We start from the raw sequence: 6,363 nt of genomic DNA, 5'->3' as shown, positions 1-6,363 counted from the left end.
GACAGAGTATGTGCAGTGCTGTGGAGTTTGGTTCTAGGGGTTAATGAGAGTTGGTGTGACACAGTTTGTGCAATAATGTGGTGTTTGGTTCTAGGGGTAATGACAGTTGGTGTGGCTTGTGAGATGTGTCACAGGTTGTATAAGGAGCTTTCTTTTTGTGAAGTCTAGCTCTAAAAGGAGTACATGTGTGGAGTTGAAGTAGTCTGTAGAGTTGTCCTAAAAGTAGGTTATATCTTTGTTTTATGGTAGCCATTTGGGTTTTTCTAGGACGATTTGGTGATGTTCACAGAAAGGTGAGTTTGTAATGAATCGACAGATGCTGTTAGAGATAGTCTGGAGTGTTTCAATGTTTTTCTTGGAAGAAAAAAAGTTGGGAGCCCATATTCAAGTTGCGAAAGGAGAACTCATAAAGGAATATACTTATATAAAGCTTGAATTCAACCATATGTGATTGACACAAATGTGAACTCATTCATTTGTCTGCTCACACTTTTATGGTCACTCATTTGTGTTTCTTACATTTGTATTTTCTATCAAATGAATGGCAATGAACACATGCATCCATAGGTTCATAGGTTCATAGGTAGGTACTAGGCTATCGGCCCACGGGCCTACGTAAGCCTAGCCAGCAAGGTTCCATAGCTTACGCCACACAAGAAAGTTATTTTTCTGTGCCACTGTCCAGCAGAGACACAGAAGTGATCCCCGGGGTGTAATCCATCTGACATCTGATTATTAAAATTTAAGACAGAAAAATGTCAGAGTGTAGTTCTGTAGTTGATTAGTGCATTCTAGTAATGAGTTAAAAGGTACACCTTTTATTCCTATTGGTTTGTTATAATTTAGTTTTGTTGTATCCTTTGCCCGCCTAGCTAGGACATTTGTGGAAGTGGACACTAAATGTGCTGTTGTTTTGGTACAATAAAATTACGCAGGATACATCATGCAAAATCAGGTTTATGATGAAGACAGTGGATGTATTGCTTTGCTCTTGTTAAAAAGTATAATTAATTTTATAGTTTTTTGGGGTTTCCTTCCATAAAATAAATAAGTAAAAGAACAAAGAAATAGTTGAGCAATCAAACAAACAAAAAATATTTTTATACAGAATTCATTCCAGGCCTAAGCTATAAACAGGGTCTGCCTAGCTGGGCACGCCTAATTAGCTACAGAAATTAATAGTAATAATATTAAAAATAATAGTAATAATAATAATTACTACTACATTCTAATAATAATATACCCTTTTCTGAGGTAAAGTATAACATTCAGTGACTGCTTCATAAATTCTGAATTTGAAATACTTTTCTCTTTTCTCTTTAATTTGTTTTAATAAGGAAATGATGGTTTTTGAATTTTGCACTTGCATGTGTTTGTGTCTGTCTGTCTGTCTGTCTATGTGTGTATTTTGGGATTAATGGAGAAATGTAACCTCTATGATGCTTGGACTCTATCTGTTATCAGTGCTACTGAATAGACCCGAATGTGCTATAATATTACGTGCATTTTGTTTCAGGCCACACGTCTGCTGAAATGTTTATTGAATTCATATCATCCATGCCATGACGATGAAAATGCTTTTGATGCTTACATTCAAGTGTTACCACATCATGAGTGCCACTGCCTTCAGTGTTATTAAATAGCCAACCACAAGAATAAAACCCATTGGATAGATTTTAATGAGTGCTATAGATTATCTCATTTGTGCCACAACAGCTTTTATACTGTGACAGCAAGATAAAGAAACCTTCCATAGGGAGTGTTTTCTGACCACCCAAGCTATTTCCAGTGACACTGCACACTAAGTTAATGTGATATTAACATCGTAAGAAACCTCTCTTATTTTTACCAGAGCTTATTTTCAAAGATAATACCTAAAATAAAATTATTATTATTACTATCTAATTTATTTGCTCGTATGGACAACTTAGTTTTTACTTAATTCTGCATTGCACCTTGGAACCCACAAAGTTGCTTTCTGCGTAGAAAAAATAAGAACTGTTTTGACTGTTTTTTATTTATCTCTTTAACATAGCTGGCTAAAGGGAACACTGAAACATTTATAGCTCTGCTTATAAATTGTAATTTATAATAGAATGTTAAGGCCATGATATGCTGATGTACTGCAACTTGTAGCTGAGTTTGAATCTTTCATTCTCCACTTGCAGAACTGCTATGTAACTCTGTGCAAATCATTTACACAAGTGGTAACACTGGATCACCTCCTGTGTACAGTCAGCTACTCTGTTAACAAATAGGTAAATACAATAAACATAAATGGATAACATATAGAGTAATTTGTTTAACTGTTTTATTGCATATTGTATTCAACTTTGATTTTTGTAAATTTTTCTTGTTTATTTGTACTGTAGAGTTTTTCTCCCTGGGTCTCCACTGAAAAAGGGCTTTTGCTCAGATGGACTATCCCAGTTAACAAATGTCAAATAAATAATAAATAAAATAAATAAATATGTGTATTGCTAGTGTGACATTGTTGAGAAGAAAATTAATTTCAATATATCTGCTATTAAAGTCTCAAAGAAGCCTGAATAATGAAAATAACTTACTCTTGTACTTTCATGGAAAGTTATACCGGCAAAGGTTTGGGGAAGAAACAGATGAATTTATAATAAATCTTCATCTAACATGTTATACTTTAATTTTTAATCGAACAATTAATTATGTCATAATTAGTTTATTTTCTTTATATAAGTAGGGATGTGATTATTTAGCATTGATTCTGATGATGTATTGTCTTTTGTAAGGATGAAAGCACTTAATCGAGTTGTTTTGTAATAAATTATTATATTTTCACATTAATGGCTCATTGGACTCCTGGCTTGTGGTTACTTTTTATGTTTTTTCAAATAAATTAAAGAACGGCTTATAACTTTGGAAACATTGAGAAATTCTATTTTTAAACATAGGTAAGTTTATGTACATTCTAACTAAAATTATGCTTTGCTGTGGAAAGTGATATCACAGAGAAAGGTTATTACAGCGCTGTCTGGAAGTAGTATAAAGTATAGATTTACCATAAATGCTGAGAGTGTGAAAATGCACCTTAAATGATATTCATCAGATGAGGACAATGTCCACTTCCCCTCAAACTGCATGATACATCAGGTTTCAGTTTGCATGCACTCAGTACACCAAAGCTAAAAATGAGCACAATGGTGCGCTTTTGCAGCATTAATGTGTGTGTGTGTGTGTGTGTGTGTGTGTGTGTGTGTGTGTGTGTGTGTGTGTGTGTGTGTGTGTGTGTGTGTGTGTGTGTGTGCATGTGCGTGCTCGTGAATGCTGAACTGCTTCAAGAAACCATCACTTCACACTTCACATCTGTCTTTTGCTTTGCCCTGCTGTTAATTTGTGTTTGTCACTGCTGTAACCCACCTGCTGTAACCCACCCAAATAAGAACCCCCCACCTGACCATGTCTGTCCTTATCAGTAATAGATGTATGTATGTTTACATATATGAAGACATGATGTGGTTTACAAACAGAAAAAAGTAATTTATATATATATATATATATATATATGTTATATAAAATTTATATATACATATATATATATATATATATATATATATATATATATACACACACACACACACACACACACGTGTGTGTATAAATAAATAAATAAATAAATAAATATATATATATATATATATACACACACACACACACACACACACACACACACACACACACACACACACACACACACACACACAAGCATGCAATATGTAAAATATATATGTATATATATATATATATATATATATATATATATATAGAGAGAGAGAGAGAGAGAGAGGTACATGCACACACACACACACACACACACACACACACACACACACACGTATAATAATATAATATTTTGCATTAGTTCTTGTTATTAACTGTCAGTCTAACATGGGACAAAGCTGGGATTATATCATCTATCAATTATTTTAATTGTAAACATGACACAACTCCAGCTGCATGTAATGTCTGCTATAGACATTGAATTATTTTCCGTTTTATTACCTGATATTCAGTCTAATTTCTCTCTCAACAAAACAACATTTTTCAGTTTTCTATTTTTGGGCTTCTTGAGTTATTACTAAGTCATTTTGAGTAACAGTCTCAAAAAATAAATCAACATATGGAGCTTGTGTTTGCAGAATGCGGTCTGTCATCCCCTGGGGCAAATTGCACATCACATGATCTAATATATGTTTGAGTTCTTCCTAGAAATATCATTTGATAAAAGTAGCCACTGCAGGTCTTAATGTTTAGAATATAAAAGAAGTTCTTTGGTACCACAGTTTGCCAACAAAACTGTTGCCAGATACCCGGGCCGACCTTCTAGTCACAGGCATTACTAAACTACAGCAAATTGTTTACCCAGACCCTTAACCAGACCTATCTCTGCTGAAACTGAATAAATAGTACGAAAATAAACCTCAAAAAATACTAATCATACTAGGTTTTGTTCTTTTGTACAGAAAGTCGACTAAAATGACTTACCTCAGCAAGAAAAAGGAGGTTGGTGTAATGGTTCAGGTGTTTACCTCACAGACACAAGAAAGAAGGTCTGGCTCTCAATGCAGAGAGAGAGAGTTTGACATAATGGTTAAGGTATTTACCTTACTGACAAAAGGTGCAGTGTTTGATCCTCACAGCTAGCCTCATACTAACCTATGAAAACCTGTAGTTAGTAAATACTAAATTCCTAGAATACACTTTATTGTGACGTTATACTTTGCAGTTAATGTGACTGAACGATTTGCATTACTTTGGAAATAAAATTATTTAAATTGTGCCCCAGTTGTTAAATGTACAGCTGTACATCTTATCAAAACTGTGGTGTATTTTCTGACGTTGAGGCATTGTCGCCGTGGTCAGCTACTTTAAACTATTTCCCACAATGGACACTTGTTATTTCAGCTGCATGACTAACATGTCAGTTTGAAATTTCTCTTCCTGTAATTTCTTTCTACCTTTTTTCTGCAAATATGCTCAACATAGAGATAAAAATCACTCATTAAGTACAATTTGTTTGCATGCCTTTTCCATAATCACTTGTTTTTGCTTTTCTTTACACTGTAAAGAGAAAAATGATGATGCAACATTACTTGGAATTAAATTACCTACCTTAGATAATGCCTTTGTGTTCTTACTAATTAAATCTTCATAAATTTATGAGATTTACAAGTTTTTTTTCTTTCAATAAAACATTTGATGAGCAGCAAAAATGGGGTAAGTGTATTTATAAACTAGGTCAGTGCACATTTTTTTCTTGTTTTACCCCAGTTTGAATTACATTTTTGTTATTGATAATATACTCGTTATTTCTAGCGTTATAAAATGCAGCACATAAAAAAGCAAAGTAATCAAATTTGGCAAGTCTGGAGCTCGAATATTACAAATGAAAACCAGGATTCAGGAGACCTGTATTCATTGACTAGTTGATTGTAAAAATAAAATAAAATAAAAAATCTAACTATAAGAGTTGACAATAACTGGACACAAAGAACATGCAGGTCTTTTTAACTGAACTAGATGATAGTTCATGATCATGTATTGCTCCTTGTTGTAGTACGTTAGACAATACAATGTTTTAATTTTTAATATATTACATTATAGCACATACAGCTGTATGCCTGTCAGTCTATCACATCAGTGTTTCAGAAGCCAGTAGCTTGTATGACAAAATAACTACCAACAACCTCACAAACTTCTTTTCCTGTTTCAAATGTGGTACATATGAAAAAAACATTAATAATGAATATAAAGTAAAGAAGAAACTAAGCAATTTCAAGTTTACACTGAATTTTACATGTGTATTTGTGTGTGTGTTAAACCTGCACAGTACTGGCTATTAAATGACAGGCTGCCTTACCTTTCTGGAGTTCTGCCTCCTATTGTCACGGTATTCTTGGCTTGCAGCACAGTATATCAGTTTGTCAAGCTGGGGGTCCTGAGACAGTTAGCATTCTGCAAGTCTACAGTATGGCACTTACATGAGACGGGCAGTGAGAAGACACATACCACACTATTTTAGAAAGAGAAAGGGCTGGGCCTATAGTGGCCAATCATGCAAGACTGTTTGTCAAATATGTAAATTAATTTATCATGCAAAGCAGGACAACGCATGGTCTGAATTGTCTATCTGTCTCACTCTATTTCTCTCTCTCTCTCTCTCTCTCTGTCACTATGTCCATCTGGTAGACTCTCTCTCTGTCACTATGTCCATCTGGTAGACTGCATCTTTCTCCTTCATATTTCCGTGTGCTGTTCTTATTGCTTCATTAATAAAGCTCTAAATATTTCTTTGTATTTCAAAATGTTTACGTTTTTTTTTGTTCTGAT

General features: G+C 33.9%; 1 protein-coding gene across 2 annotated transcripts in view; it reads right to left on the bottom strand.

Moving 5' to 3' along the window:
• The window catches only part of LOC122795728 (prospero homeobox protein 1-like), a 277,441-nt gene extending 271,428 nt beyond the window's left edge, over positions 1-6,013 (bottom strand). For both annotated transcript variants that reach the window (XM_044064033.1, XM_044064034.1), the window contains exon 1: positions 5,894-6,013. The gene's annotated coding sequence lies outside the window, so the exon portion shown is untranslated. The remainder of the gene's footprint in view (positions 1-5,893) is intronic.
• Positions 6,014-6,363: the final 350 nt, after the last annotated feature.

Source organism: Protopterus annectens, chromosome 2.part2 (genome assembly GCF_019279795.1).
Source record: "Protopterus annectens isolate FY-2018-M chromosome 2.part2, PAN1.0, whole genome shotgun sequence".
Taxonomy (NCBI): domain Eukaryota; kingdom Metazoa; phylum Chordata; order Ceratodontiformes; family Protopteridae; genus Protopterus; species Protopterus annectens.
This window is presented reverse-complemented; position numbering and strand designations above follow the sequence as displayed.